Here is a 16,172-nt window from a genome sequence, read left to right on the forward strand (position 1 = left end):
GACAAGCTGTCTGTGTCTTCTGTCTTCTGTCTGGGAAGGTTGTCAGTCAACTAGGTCAAGAATATGACAGCTTTCACAGGTAGAATTCCCATCACCACACACACACACACACACACACACACACTTTACAGACAGGGATGAGGCTTGGCGGGTTTAGGTCATGTAGCCTCATAACAATAAGAATTACCTTTCTCAACCTCTATCGTTTTTGTTTGTTTTGGAAGGGGTTGAGACAGGTTCTCATTCTGTAGCATAGGCTGGCCTGGAACTCACAGCAATCCTCCTGTGTCAGCCTAACAAGGTGCTAAGGTTTCAATCATGAATCACAAACCATCACTACAACTTTTTATCTTATTTAATCCTCAAAACCATCCAGGGAAGTAGGAGGTATGAGAGAAAAGAAAAGGAAAGAAAAAAAAAAAGAAAGAAAGAAAAAGGAAACTGAGGCTCTAATTCTATGACTGCCCAAGGCTACATAGTTAGCAGTTGGCAGTGCAGAGCTGGAAGTGCGTGCGTGTGTGTGTGTGTGTGTGTGTGTGTGTGTGTGTGTGTGTGTGTGTCGGTGGGTAGGTTGGGTGGGGGGTCGTAGCTTGGAGATCTGTCCTTGGGGGCAGATAAATCACTGACCTGCAAACCAAGCACCTTTTCCACAAGAGTAGTCTGGGTGACTTTGGGTAACGCTACCTGCCCAGGGACTCCATTTCTCGAGCAATGGAACCTAGAAGAGAAGTGGCAAGGGGCCGTCATCTTCCCTGACTTCATCCTTACCCCATTGTGAGTTCTGGGCGGCAAACCAGTTGGCTCCCTTGCTTTCCCTCCCAGCAGTGAGCTAGAGAGCTGGCAGGAGGCGGATGATCCGCCTCACTTCTCCCACCTCCCTTCCCTCCTCCTCTTCCCTGGGCCTGGACACACCTACTCCAACTTTCTCAGCAGCCTCTGGGCTGGGGCTGTGCTGAGAAAGCCTTCCTGCTCCGTTCCTCTGTACCCTGTACCTCTGGAGCCTTCAGCTAGGCCCTGGGGACAGGAGGCCCCAGCCCAGCACCCCCTCCTTACAGGCACCCTCCCCACCTGAGGGACACAGGTAAGACCCAGGAAGGGACTGGGAGGTTGGGGCTGGGATTATAAAGTGAATTTGTTTTTACGCCTGGTATCCGAGCAAGCTGGCACAAGCGCCTGGGAGGTGGTGAGGGAACCAGGAGCCGGCAAGACAGACATGGAGGGGTGGACAGGGTCTCCAGCCTCAGTCTCCCTAGTTGTACTGGTGACGCTGATGTGTCCAGCCTGCACCTCAAAGGATAAGATTCTAAACTTGAGGAGAAAGAGGAAAGTCATATTTGCATGCAGGGAAGGCTGGACTTGTGTCTTTTGCCTGGATGTCAAGGATGAGTCTTCCTGTTGTAGGAAGATTTCCTATGTAATTTCAGAAAGTGATCGGAGGTGAGGGGCTAGCTTCTTATGTGTCTGAGGGGCACAGAGACCCCATGGCAGATAAAGCTACATGGTAAGGAGGAAGGAAGGCTTGAGAGAGGGTCAGACAACAGGGTCACCCATGGCTCACCCTTTAGGGGTGCACTCCCAGACCCTTGGCTTTCCAGGATGTGTAATAGGGGCGTACGTGGTGACTAAATGCTGGGAAAGGGGTGGTCTGAGAGGCCCCGGCGGTAGAGCTGACTCGGAAGCTGCAGAGATCAACTCTGCTCTCGTGTCTTGGGGGGAGCAGGAGCTGAGGCCAGAGAACCCAAGCGGAATGCCGAAAAAGCCACGGGGTCTCGGGTCAGCTCTCTGTGGGAGAAAGATGGTCTGTGCGTGGGGAGCGGTAAGGCTGTGCTGAGGCTTGCCAGCAGTTCCCAATGCCACCTCTGCCCCAGTCAAGATCCAGAGATGATGTCTGGGATCAGGAAGGAGGAGGGAGGTGGAGAGAGAGACTCAGGACTTCGAACGCTCTAGCCTTCAGCCTCACTGTCAGGTGGGGAGCTGAGGGCCAGCTGATTCACATGCCTGTGATAACCGTGATGGCCACCGCAGCTGGCATGTGCCGAGCTCTTCCTGTGTGCTGGGGTCTGTGCTGAGCATGAATGTATCGTCTCCTTAGTCTTCCTAGCAGACAGTGCAGCAGTGTGAATAGGGAATCCGTTTGTCATGCGACCGTGATTCTTATGCTGTGTGGCCCCCGGGGGTCATGTCTCTCTGGGCAGACATTTCTGCAAATGCAGCCGAGGTTTTGGCAGCCATTAAGATTCAGTCGTTTTTACTTAAAAATTGTTTTACAGTGTGTGTGTGTGTGTGTGTGTGTGTGTGTGTGTGTGTGTGTGTGTGAAGTGTGCAGGCATTTGCATGTCACAGCATGCTTGTAGACGTTGACAAATTTCAGGAGTTGATTCTCTCCTTCGATCATGTAGATCCCAGGAATAGAACCCAGGTCATCAGGCTTAGCAGCGGGCACCCTGAGCCACTGCTGTCTTGCCCACTCTGTTGATTCATTCTCAGCTGGTGCTAGGAAGGTAGCACAGTGGACACAGTGTTTACCTAGCACGCATAAGGTCTTGGGTTCTAGCCCTGTCACTGCATGACCTGGCCATGGTGATACAGGCTTGTCACCCCAGCGTTAGGGAGGTAGGAACAGGAAGATCAGAAGTCCAAGGTCATCTATGGCTACATAGTGGGCTCAAAGCTAGATTAGGCTACATGAGGCCCTCTACCAAAAATAAAGATTTTTTTTTTGGGGGGGATGGAATTAGCCCCATGGCTCCATTGACAGACAGGACAGGAGGAAGAGTCTGCTGGCTGCGTGTTCCATGTCCCTGTAAGAGGCAGGTGTGAGGGTTCTCAGAAGGCTCTGCATAGAGAACCTGCCAGAGTTCTCCCAGGAAGATACTGAATCCCCACTGGTGGCTTGTCCAACAGATGGAATAAAGCGATGAGCCTCCTCTCCCTGTGTCCTGCTTTCATCATCTGTGATATATGGGGAAGGCTGAAGAACTGGGATCTACGATTCTCAGCATCTGTTCTCAGGGACCTGGGGAGCCACACACAGAACACCCGTATTCTCCAGACACTGCCTAGCAGCCAGGCTTGCTCTTCGTGGCATGAACCTCCTGGCTCCTCCACACCTGTCCTTGGGAGTGGGGCTGCTGTGTCCCATCATCTTCTGCCCTGGTGACTCACCTCCCCTCGGCCTGGTGGGGGAGAGGGTGCTTTCGTGGTAGGCTGAGACATAGAAGCTACCACTGGCCCGAAAGGGACCCCAAAGGAGGTCAGCAGCGGGTGTTGGTCTTCAGGGGAAAATCACTGTGTGCTGGGGATGCAGGTGATGGGGACCTTCTGCTACCCCTTGGTGGGCATTCCCTCTGGAAGCTTCATGATTCCTGGGTCGCCAAAGCCAACTGAGCTAGGGCAGACCACAGAATTCTGCTGCTCCGTACGTGTTGCTAATAATCCCATTTACAGTGGCTGTTTGAGGAAGGTGGTTTTACTGAGAAAGGTGTGAACCTAAACCCTGAGCGTTATTAGTTGTGTGACTGGGGCATCAACTTCCCTAAAGATCTGTCTTTTTATTTAAAGAGTAAGGACGGTCATAGTTCTGTGTGCGCCTGGGTGTTTGGGGTGTGTGTGTGTGTGCACAAGGGTGCACATGCATGAACGGGCCAGAGAATATCCTTGGATGTTCTCCATCTTGTTTTCTGAGTCAGGGTCTCCCACTAACCTGGCACTAGGCTGCCTGGCCAGTGAGCCCTAGTGATGTGCTGGTTTCCATCCATTCAGTGCTGTGATTACACACATGTACCAGGCTCAGTTTTTTTATTTGGGTTCTGAGTATTGAACTCATGTCCTTGTATTTGCAAGGCAAGCACTTTACGGGCTGAGCCACCAACCCAGTCCAATACCCTTCCTCTCTCAGAGAATTGGTGTGGGATCAGTGAAGTCCCAGGATGGGCCCACGGTGGCTCTTCTCTCCTCCACCTGGGTGGTGTCATCCCAGGGGACCTTGACTAGCTCCCATCCTGATCACAATGAGGTCTGCAATGTTTGAGGTTGTCTCTCTTGCTAGAAAGTCAGTCATGGAGCTGGGTGCGGTGGTGTATGTCTGTAATCCCAGCACTCGGGAGGCAGAGGCAGAGGCATGTGGATCTCTGTGAGCTCTAGACCAACCTGGTCTACCAAGTGAGTCCAGGACAGCCAGGGCTACACAGAGAAACCCTGTCTCTAAAAAAACAAAACAAAACAAGAACAAAAGAAAGAAACTGAAGAAACTCAGTCATAGGATTGTGTTTCTCTGTGCAGAGTCACATTCTGTATGTGACGTGTGAACAGTTACCGCAGGAGAGAAGAGACGGAGGCCTCCATTCCAGTCGCAGGTGGGAGGGGCTGTGAGCTAACACCATCACAGACAGCACTCAGCCTGGGAGGCTGGTGACTACTCCAGGGTCACACCACAAGTGGAGAAGGCCTGAGCTGGACCCACAACTCTTGCTTTCCCCTTCCCCACTCTGCCTCAGCCAGTTAGGGGCTATTTCTAGTCAGGCCACTCTTGGGGAATGGTGGATTGATCTCCCGTTCCCTAAGGCATGCTGGATGGGCAATGAAGTTGATCACTAGATTATACATTGCTCTCAAAGGGACAGAAACTTATCAGGTGGACCCTTTCACACACCTCTAACACACACACACACATACACACAGAATCCTTCCCTGTTCCATAGCTCTTGCCATTAACCCGGCAGTTATCTGTAACTGTCCAATCAGAAGGGTCTTCAAGGGTTCTCAGAATTTCCTGTGGAAGAATTGTAGGTAATACCACAGGTTTTCAACATTTACCCAAACTAACATAGCCAGTTTGGAATGAAGCTCTGGGTCGGTTTTCATCCAACAGCCATTTGTAGTCACAGGATGTGAATGAGGAGGAGAGGTTGCTGGCTTGCTAAGCCCTAAGAGTTGCATGTGTCCAGGCTAGACCATCATACACAGTCCTTGACAGTCCTCATTGTCTTTTCCTGGCTCTTCCTGCTTCCTTTGTTTTCACTGTGGGGACAGACTTAGAAAGGTCAGCTCCTTCCTGTACACCACACAATTTCTGTTGTCTAAGACTCACTACATAAGGTTGGGGAGGCCAGCCTGGGCTACCTGAGTCCTTGACTCAAATCAAGCTAAATAACAATAGCTAATAGAGACAGGTCACCCACGTATGGTTTACTATCTCAAGATAGGCAGTAAAATATAGGCAATCTGGCTGGCAGAGATCAGAGGGACCATTGTACGTATACCATACAATGTAGCTACAGATTTCACATGGTTGACAAGGAAAGGCAGAGGCGAAGTCACCTCACAGGAAGAAAGCAGCATATGCAGAGACAGCAGGAAGCCTTCAAGTATAGGACCCTTCCTGCTGTTCCCCACCAGCACTGGGTAGCACTGGGCAGCTGTTCTGGGAGGTAAAGTGAGCTGGGCCATCAAGGGAATGCGGCTCAGTTTGTTTGCTTACTTTTACATGTTGAGACAGTGTTTATCACTATGGCTCAGGCCTTCCTGGAACCCTCTATGTAGCCTGGACTGGCCCCAAACTTGTAGCAATCCCCTTGCCTTAGTCTTGTAAGTGCTGAGATTATAAACGTGTATCATCAAATTTGCTTTTTAAGATAGTTTTTTTTTAATTGTTTTTGAGACACAGTCTCACTGTGTAGTCAGGATGGGCCTCCATCTCCTGACCCTCCCACTTCAGCCTCCTAAGTCCTGGCATGACAGGTATGGGCCACCATGCCTGGAGCATGGCCATTTAAAATCCAGACAGTGGGGGATCATTCACATATGCAAACGTAAGCGTTGTTAAGGCCCCTCATCCTTCCGTGCCTCTCCCAAGCTTTTGGCCCAGGTTTTTTTTTTTTTTTTTTAAGCAAGTCTATCTGGATCTCCCTACAGATCTCTGCATTACATATTTATTTATGTATTTATTTATTATGTGTGTGGTCGAGGGAGTGCCGTGGCGCATGCAGTAATGAAAGGATAACTTTCAAGAGTCAGTTCTCTCCCTCTAGGGATTGAACCTATGTTGTCAGGCTTGGTGGCAAGTGCCTGTACCCACTGAGCCGTCTCTCTGCCTGTCCCATCCCCACAGGCCTGAAAGCAGAAGGACATTCTACCACAGGGCCACCTGTGACTTGCCCTCTGTAAGCACTGTGAGACAATGATGAGGCTCAGGTCCCAGCATCTTGCTAGGCACACCTGTCAGGGAACAGACGTCAGAATAAAGGTTAAGGTGTCTCATCTCCCCATAGGCTAGTCCAGGCCCCGATAGGCCATCATGACTCACAGGTTAACTCAAAACCTGTCTCTAAACCTGTTTCCATCTGCAGTCCAGAAGAATTCAGTTTGGGCACCTTGTAGCTTCGAGCTTGCAGAAGGCAGCAGCTGCTTCTTGCCCCACTCTCAGTGTTCTCTTTGGTCCTGAGGTCACAGTGGCCTGTGCAAGGCCACCAGCCTGGCCAGAGCACAGCAGGGCTATTCCCAGGCAAGGCTGGGTGGGAGCTGCTACAGCGGCTTCAGCGGCTCCCCTGGGCTCCCATGCCCACGGCCAGGCTGAGCAGGATGGTACACGCCGGTGTGGGTTAACGTCAGCCTGGGAGAGTGTGTTGGCTTGCATGTATTCACGTGCCTGGGATCAGAGCTGCTGTGTTTAGCCTCCTCCCAACACATTAGGGACCCGAGGTTCCTGAACTGTATCGCTCTGGACCCCTGAGAGATCAGCTGGGGAAGCAGAGAGGTCCGGACGGTCTCTCTGTGTGGGAGCTCCTCTGCAGCCACTCCTCTCCTGATTGTCACTGTCCATCTGTAGTCCAGGACACCCACTTTCACCTCAGTGGAGGGCCGCATACTGCCACGTTACAGGTAACACTCGCATGTTACAGGTATAAGAGTCACCAGCTGTGGTCGAACAGGAGATCCTGAAGTCTTGGGAACTGTTCAGCTCCAGGATCTCAGAGCCTTGGATTCAGACCAGTAGCCTGGCCCTGCTGGACCCCTGCATCGAATCCTGGCACAGAGCCTGGCCAGTGTCCAGTGTAATCTTTTAAGTTCTCTGTGTAAACTTTCAGAAAGAGAGCACATGAAGCTCACGAATGTAGCTGCTGGCTTTTTTATAAAGTAAACGGGAACAGAGGCCAACCAGAGCCAGAAGCAGATGCCACAGCCCCAGGAGCCCTGCTAAGGTCTCTCTGCCATGCTAGAGAGACATGACCCACATCCAGCTGGCCGCCTCAGGACGGCAACACCTCCCTTTTCCAGGCTACGCACTCCAGTCACTGCGCTGATGATGGTGGGGGACCAATGACTTTATTGCTAAACTAAACTTGACCTCTGGAGTTGCTTTGCTGTGACCACCTTGTTCTGTGGCCCTTAGATCAGAGCTGAGTTCACCAGACATTTAGAGAAGCTGCCAACTCGAAGCGGATAGGAGTAAACTGTGGTGGGGCTGAGGGAGTAGATTTTCGGGGGCTGCATGGCTCTGGGCAGGGCACTGCGGAACACTAATTTCCACAGCCCTGCCTGGCCTGGCACCATTCCCATACAGCTCGATTTTGAGAACCACCTCCTTCCTGGTTCCTGGGGAGGGGTAGGAAGAAAACTCCACTTGATCCATACCCAGTTAGACCGCTGTCATCATTTACATGGGTTCTTCCCTCTCAGAGTCATCTCTGAAGCCCTTACTAGGGTTTAAAAAGAAGAAGGAGAAAACCTTTCTAATGAAATATGATATTCACCCAGAAAAGAGCATGAGTCATAAACACTCAGTTCAGGGCGAAGTAACCATCTCCAAGATAAACTGAACATACCTTCAACGCAGAAACCTTCCCCTTTGCGTGCCATTCAGTCACCAACTGCCCCTACACCTTTGAGGAAAACTTTATCTTACTCTAACTCATTCCTTCAATGCCTATTTTAAACTTTATATACTAGTTGTTACACAAGGTGTACACACACACCACACACACACACACACACACACACACACACACACACACACACACACATAGCTCCACACCAGGAACAAGACCGTCTGTACTGTTACCTAGAAGAGCGGTTCTCCTTCTTGGCTGCATAGCACTCCATTACACAACCACACCCCGACTGACTGAAGCATTCGGCACTGGTTCTTTGGGCTGTTTGACAGAGATGATGATGATGAGCTGGGCTGGTCCTGTGAGGAATCCCAGGTGAAGGCTTGTTCATATTTCTGCTGGGCCCTGCACATGTGTTCATGCACAGAGGGCTTCCGTTTTCAGGTTCATTCAGTTCTATTTACTGCAAGCAGAGCGTGGATCGTGGGGCTGGGACTGTCTGAGGGTGGACAGACTCTGCCCGAGGGAGGTAACCAATTGCCCCTGGGATGCAGCAGGGACAGGCTCAGAATCCTGCCTCAGGGTAGGTAAACAATTACCCCTCAGGCCTGAACACAGATGGATGTAACAGATACGGGCTCCAATTCAGCTGAAGTTCAGAGGTATGAGGCTAGCTGCTTTCCCTCACCCGGCCACTCTTTTGAGAGATCCACTGTGTCTGCTCTGCCAAGGCCCAATGCCCCTTCCCGCACCAAGAGCATCCAGAAGATCACCATGGAGAAGATCTGTCCCCCACTGGAGCAACCCCAACCCATGCCCCTCATGCAGTCATGCTTCTCAGAGCCAAGGCTGTGGTCCCCAACACACCAACACTCAAATCTCTTGTTTAACCTCGAAGACGGCAGTCTTTCTGTAAAAACCCTTTCCACACTGCCCCACCTCACCAAGGCCCTATAGGGGATCTGGTTTCTCAAACGAGGCACTGTATGTGGAAGACCCTAAAGAAAGAGCCACGTGTCTTTTTCAGTAGACCCTCAGCGCCAGTTACATCGAAATCACCCAGGAAACTTGTTAGACTCCTACTCCTGAGCCTCACCCTTGAGGATCTTGAATCAATAGATCTGGGGTGGGGCTGGGATATTTCTGTTTTAACCCCCGGTTACTACAGCAGCCTGCTTGCCAGAGCACAGGCTGCTCGGAAAATCTGTTGTGTCTGCAGATGACTGGAAAGAATATACGTTTAGGGTAGAGAAGGGAAACTAGGATGTACAGAGTCCTTGGATGGAGGAGTGTAGTCAGGGTCCAGCACCTTTGCATCAATAAAGGATGCTCCAAAGTCACGCCTCACTCACCAGGGCTACTGGCTCTGTGTGCGGTTTTTCCTCATTGCTAGAAGACTGCTCTCTCTACCTGCTGTGACCTGCCTGCCTGCCTGGCTCTGTCCTAAGCTGCCCTGCTTAGGGGAGGGACAGGACAGATGGACAGAAGGCTGGGCAGAGCCAGGCTGGAGAGAAGGGAGCTCAAGGGACATGGAGCCTTGGCTGAGAATCTGCTGGTGTGAGCAATCCCATGGTTTTAGGATCCCTGCTGTGGGGGAGGGACCACAGAACCTCTCCCTTCCTGGTGGCTCTTTCCAACCTGCGGGCATGAAGAGACAGGCCAGGCAACTGTTAGACACAGAGGCCATGTGAGTTTTACTCCCAGCTTGGCTGTGGGATCGGAAAGGTGGGTCACCTGTGTGAGTCCCATCAATGTCCTTTCTGTGTTTGTGTGTGCGCACCTGCACCACTGCATGCATGGGGAGGCCAGAGGACCACTTGCAGAAATTCCCTCTCTCCTTCCACTGTGCAGATTCTTGGGAGCAAACTCAGGTGGTCAGGCTTGGCAGCAAGCAGCCTTGCCTGCTGAGGCCATCTTGCTGGCCCTCAGCAGCGTCTTTTCCAGAACAAGGCTAAACTCAGGGCTGCTGGAGATGAAGTGTGCTTCCATGCTCACCACAGTCCTAGCTCATAGTAAATATTCGATTAATGCCATCTCCCTCCAAGGATGGCATGTCTCCACCCTCCGCTGGTCCTCAGTGCATCACCAATGATGGCTTAGGGGAGGGTTGGTTCAGAGAGGTCGGAGAATAGGGGCCAGTTCATTCTATTTCAGATGGATGCTGGGCTATACAGAATGAGAGACTCTGCTCAGGCATCACTCAATCCCTCTGATGACGACCATGCCACTGGGGTCATAACAATGACCTCATGAAGGTCCCAGGCATGGCATTGTGCTGTCCACATCTCATCCTGCTTTGGTCTCCTAGCAGCCTGATGCTATTTCCTTGTTGATTATAAAACAACGAAGGCTCAGTCAGGTCCCCTCATTGGCTGAAAGTCACCGACATGGGCCAAGGCAGGACTCAAGTCTATATGTGACCACCAGGGTATACTTCCTTGGCTCTACTCAGCACATCTTCCTGTGCCAGAGTTAGAGGTAGAACCTGGCAGGGAGTGGCCACACCACCGGTAGGGGGAGGGGTGGTAGGCAAAGAGCAAAGACAAGACACAGCATCTACTTCCTTTGTCTGGGTAAGTGGGTGAGGGTCGGGGATTTGATGGCCCCAGAGCAGGAAGCTCTGGATACGGGCAGGAGGGGGGAGATTGGGCTTTATGAGCTCACTTATAGATGATGGAAATGGACCAGAGAGGACCCTGCACATCCATGGAGAACACACAGGTTCAGGAGTGCCATCACCAGAAACCATGTAAATGGCCAGAATATTATTTCCTTCTCCCCTTCCCTGACCTCCCCTCCTCTCTCTTCTTCTCCCCTTCCATTCTCTTCCCCTCCCTCCTTTCTCCTGCTACTCTTCCTTTCCTTCTCTTCCTCTTCTCCTTCTTCTCCCCTTCCCTCCCTCTTTCCCTCCTTCCGTCTCTCCCACCCCGCCTCTCTGCCTCTTTTCCTGTCCTCTTCCTCCCTCCTTCTCTTTTCCTCATATGCCTCAGGCTGCTTCTTCACCTTTGAAGCAAATCACTGCAAAGAGAGGAGCGTCACAGACCTGCAGGTGTGTGTGTGTGTGTGTGTGTGTGTGTGTGTGTGTGTATCCCCGTGCGTGTCTCTGGGACTGCTCCCACAAAGGGCTCTTGGGCACACTGATGGCGAATTGATATGCAGAGAATGCCTGCATTCCACAAATTTTTGAACTTGTACTGTGACAGGACTGACTTCAACCTGTCAGCTACTTCAGCATCCTGCCTGGCATCTTGCCAAATGCTTTTCACACTAAGTCCTTCGAGGCCCCCACTCCCAGGGGAGGTAGGCGAGAAGACGGAGGCTTGGGGTGGCAGAGATGCTGAAGCAGGCAAGGAGGGCCACTCTTTCCAATCTCCTAGCATGCTCTTTGAAGCCACTGACAGTAGCAACAGACAGAATTTAGACGGTTACATTCATGGGCACAGTGGTCAGCGTGAGTCGTTTATCCAAGCTACAGAGCAGTTACATACACATACACATTCACACACACACACACACACACACACACACACAAGTGTGCACACACTAGCCACTGAGTGTTCACATGTGTGTGAGTGCACATGCCCATCTAAGTATGTGACTATGGAGGCAGTAGCTGCTGTCACTCTCCACCTCATTTATGTGGGTGTCGGGGATCCAAACTCAGGCCCTCACATTTGCAAGGCAAGTGTTTTTGCCTGCCAAACAACACCCCAGTTCCCATCCTGTGTCTATTTTCTACATCACACACATACACACACACACACACACACACATGTTGTTTTCTACTTAAAAAAAAAGTAATTCTGTGGTCGTGGGATCAAAATCAGGGCTTTCTGCATGCCAGACAAGCCCTCTGGCACTGAGATACATCCTTAGTCCTATTTTTTGGAAAAAAAAAAATTAATAAGAGTAAATGAAGCTATTTAACACATGGCATGTTTTTGTAGTGAGAACATGTAAAATGTATTCCTAGCAACTTTCAAGTATATAATTTGTGTGTGTGTGTCTGTGTGTTGGGGAGGGGGCCCTGGGAAGTGAGCCTAAAACCTTGTGTGTCCTCAGCAAGCACTCTGACCCTGAGATACAGGTCAGCTCACTTTTGACTTTTTATTTTGGGATAGAGTCTCACTCCGTTGCCCAGGCTGGCCTTGAACTCTCTCTCCCCGGACTCCAGGCAGGCCTGGAACTTGTGATCCTCCTGCCTTGCCTCCTCAGTAGCTGGGACTGCAGGTGTGCATCGCCAGGACCAGCTGTAGTTCATCATTAATTAAGGGTTACCTGCTGCACAGTGGCTGTCCTGAACTCACTGCTAACTGCAACGTGGCGTCTTTTGATGGACATTTCTTGCCTCCCACACTGGAGCTCTTGGAGTGGCTAGTTCAACCATTCTATAGTTTCTCTGTGAGTGAGATGATGCAGCGCTGGCTTTCCACGCCTGATTTACTTCACCTGGTGCAGATGCCCTTCAGCTTCATCCACCTTGGTAGGGATAATGGGGTTTCCTTCTTTCTTAAAAATCCCTCTCTCTCGTTCTCTCTCTCTTGGTTTTTCAAGACAGAGTTTCTCTATGTAGCCTTGGCTGTCCTGGAACTCACTCTAAAGATCAGGCTGGCCTTGAATTCAGACATTGACTTGTCTCTGCCTCCCGAGTGCTGGGGTTAGAGGCATGCAGCGCCACCTCCGCCCGGCTAAAAATCTTATTTTTTTAATTTGATTTTTTTTTTTTTTGAGAATTTCATACAAGGTCCGTATTTATATCATTTCCACCTTTCCTCTCCCTCTCTTACTGCTTCTGGTCCTCTCAGATTCATGATCTCTTTTTAATAACACACACACACACACACACACACACACACACACACCTACTGCATCTGTTTGGTGTTGCCGGTACGCACATTAAGGGTTTAATGGTAACATACTTAAGTCCCTTAAGGCTGACCACAGCGGCTGGATAATCTTTCGGAGAAGATAACCTGGAGAAAACTACTTCTTTCTCTCGCCAGCCACTCGTTGCCTACTGCTCTTCGTCTAGGGTTGGTGCCTTGTGAAATTCCCCGTGTCCATGCTGGCATGTCAGCTGGTGTTGCCATTATTCAGGTCACACTTGCCATGAGACAGGGGCTTCCAGACATCACGGGAAGGCTGCACCCATCGAGTCAAGACACTACAGCTGCATAAAATTTTCTTTTATCTTATCTGCCTGTTTCTTTTTCTTCATGTTGATTCCATTTCTATTTATTTATTTATTTTGTGTACCCACGCGTGCCACGGGAAGCACGTGGCAGTCAGACGACAACTTTGTGGGCCCATTCTCCTTTCCACCACATGGGTCCTGGAGATAGAACGCAGATCATCCATCGGGCTTGGTGACAATCACCTTTACCTGGCGAGCCGTCTTACCAGCCCTGCGCTATTTTTTATTTTTCGTTTTAAGTCTGAGCAGTATTCCATCGTCTACGCAGACTACATTGTCTTTATCCACGCATCAGATGATGGACACGTGTGTTGTTTCCATGGGGCATCAGAAACAGGCTGCGGTGAACGTGGGTGGGCAGGCTGATTTCATTTCCTTTGGATACTCGCCCGGAGGTGGGATTGCTGGGCCATATGTTGGTTCTATTTGTACTTTTTTTTTTTTTTTTGGAGGAACCTCCCCGCTGTTTTCCATCACGACGGTTTACATCACCACCAACAGGCACCGGGCTTCTCTTCCTTCACACCCTCGCCAGCACTTGTTGTCTTTAGTCTTTTTGATGACAGCCATTCGAACAGATGAAGAAAGACAGGCCTAGCGATTAAGTTATCCAAGGCCACCCAGGTCGGAACCTCAGGTCTCTGTGTCTGGAGACTCAACATGGTTGCAGAGGAGTCTGCTGAGTCAAAGAGGCAAGAAGCAGAGGAGATACATAGAGGTCTGTTCAGCAGGCCCGCAGGTCTCCGTATTTTACTCTCTTCTTTCACTTTTTATCCTTCCTTCCTTCCTTCCTTCCTTCCTTCCTTCCTTCCTTCCTTCCTTCCTTTCTCCATCCCTTCCTTTTTTTTCTTTCATCTTTTCTTCCTCTCTTCTCTATGTTTTGCTTTGAGACAGTGTCTGACTGACCTAGCTCAGGTTTGCTTTGAGCTTACCACTATGTAGAAGATGACCTTAAAGTCTTTCACCTCCCAAGGGCTGGGGTTCTACTGTGCTGTGCAATGGATCCCCTAACTGAATTTTGTGTGTGCCACCACGCTTGGCCTAACAAAGCTCTCAATGAGTGATGTTAATCCCAGCACTGAGGAGGGAGAGGCAGGCAGATCTCTGGGGGTTCGAGGCCAGCCTAGTCTATGTAGTGAGTTCCTGGCCAGCTGGGGAATTATGAGATAGATAATGTGTCCTGGGACCTCCACTCATTTCTTGGCCAGATACTGCACAGTTGAAGTCACAGATGAGTCTCTGAATACAAACTCAGACCCCAGGAAAAAGGCTCTGTCCCTAGAGACTTGGTCAGCACATTCCAGGCCAGGCTCTGTTAGGTCTGACTTCAGAAATCACTTTCAGTGGGGTTCCACAGGGACCTGGAGGGGCAGGGGTGGTCAGAGGGGCCTGAGGGGAAGGATGGTTGGTGGCCAGTGGGTGGAGGTGGGTGGCTTTCCAGACTCCTTCCCCCATTTCTGCAGGCCAGCTGGGCCATGTTTCTTCTGCTTGGCTCTGGGAGTTTTAGCTCACGCGCAGATGCTCTTCCTCCAAAGGCAGTAGTCTCACTTAGGCTTCTGGGCCATAGGGCGTCCAGCTGCTTCAGGGAAAGCTGGTGGTCCTCCTGGGCTTGCCTTTCTCCCACATGGGTCCTAACCAGGCCTGTCCCTGCTTGACTTTCATTATCAGATGAGATTCAGGGTAGTATGGCTGTAGCTGGGCTCTGCCCTCTGCTCAGGGTGGAGAGAGTCATGGGAGCACAATTTGCTTCTCTTCCACACACAAACTGGCTTTGAGGAGGGGTGTCTGCAAGTGTCCATCAGAAGCATTTGCCACCGAGTGCCAGCCAGCTAGTGCCACACAAGAGCTCAAGGCCACACACCTTCCAGTGATGGAAAGAGAAGTTGGAATCCAGGTTTGGGGAGAACTTTCCTAGAGCTATTATGTGAATAACTCATGATAAAACAACAAAATGGTAGATTATAAAAACCACCAGATAACAGGATACTCTGCCACAGGCCACAGATGGAACTGGATCCCACCATTTGGTTTCGTGGGTTGTTCATGGGTTGAAGGTTGTTTATTTTATCTATCTATCTATCTATCTATCTATCTATCTATCTATCTATCTCTCTACCTACCTATCTATTTTTGCTTTTTTGAAGCAGGGTTTTTCTGTGCTGTCCTGGCTGTCCTGGAACTCACTCTGTAGAGCAGGTTGGCCTCAAACTCAGAGATCCTCCTGCCTCTTCATCCCTAGTGCTGGGATTAAAAGCATGTGCTACTGCTACTCTAGTAAAGACTGTTAATTTTAATCAGTGGTGTGTGTGTGTGTGAATGTACTCCATGTGTGCACACATTTTCATATGGAGGCTAGAGGATGACCTCAGGCATCATTCCCCAGGACACAATCGCCATCATTAGGGACATGGTCTCCCATTGGCCAGGAGCTCACTAATGAGGACAGCCCAGTGAGTCGCAGATCCCCCTGACTCTGCCTCTCAGTGCTTGGATTTGCAGTGTGCAATGCTATGCCCAGCTTTTTTATGTGGGTCCTCGAGATGGAACTCAAGTCCTCATGATTACATAGCAAGCACTTTAATGCTGGAGCCATCTCCCCAATCCCCGCACAGTGTCAAGGCACTGGTCCACCTCCACGTCCCTGCTTCTTCTTCTCTGTGTAACCACCAAACCCACTCAAACCCCACAGCGGCATCCCCCTCTCTGCAGTTCTCTGTGGGGTTTTAGCACCTCTCTGCTCACATAGACATCCTTATTCCTTGCTCCCTCCAGTGCCCCACTTGCCCCCTTGCCCCTGCCTTGGGGCCTTGCATCACTGTGTCTATGGCCAGGAACTCTCTTCCTCAGGATAACCACACAGTTATCTTCCTCACTCTGACAGCATCCTGTTCTTAGGTTGCCTGTCCTTCCAAACTCACTCTCCAGGATAACACTTCTTCTCCATGGTTTCCCAGTATCTCACATTCAGGGGATGACACAGTGACTATCATCTCCCTGCATGATGTCCACAAGAACACATCTTCCCCCACACAAGAATGTACTCTTCCACAGGCAGAAGTTCTCTTGTCCTTTGCTCTAGGACTCCAGGTAGAAGGTTCTACTTGGTGAGCACTGAATGAACCATTCAATGAATCTGGCAAAGGAGACAC

The 16,172-nt window shown here is 50.5% G+C and overlaps 1 protein-coding gene across 1 annotated transcript in view; it reads left to right on the forward strand.

Moving 5' to 3' along the window:
• Nucleotides 1-920: 920 nt before the first annotated feature.
• The window catches only part of Fat2 (FAT atypical cadherin 2), an 80,264-nt gene continuing 65,012 nt past the window's right edge, over nucleotides 921-16,172 (forward strand). Inside the window, exon 1 of the mRNA XM_021634608.2 lies at nucleotides 921-1,081. The gene's annotated coding sequence lies outside the window, so the exon portion shown is untranslated. The remainder of the gene's footprint in view (nucleotides 1,082-16,172) is intronic.

The sequence above is a fragment of the Meriones unguiculatus genome, chromosome 11 (assembly GCF_030254825.1).
Source record: "Meriones unguiculatus strain TT.TT164.6M chromosome 11, Bangor_MerUng_6.1, whole genome shotgun sequence".
Taxonomy (NCBI): Eukaryota; Metazoa; Chordata; class Mammalia; order Rodentia; family Muridae; genus Meriones; species Meriones unguiculatus.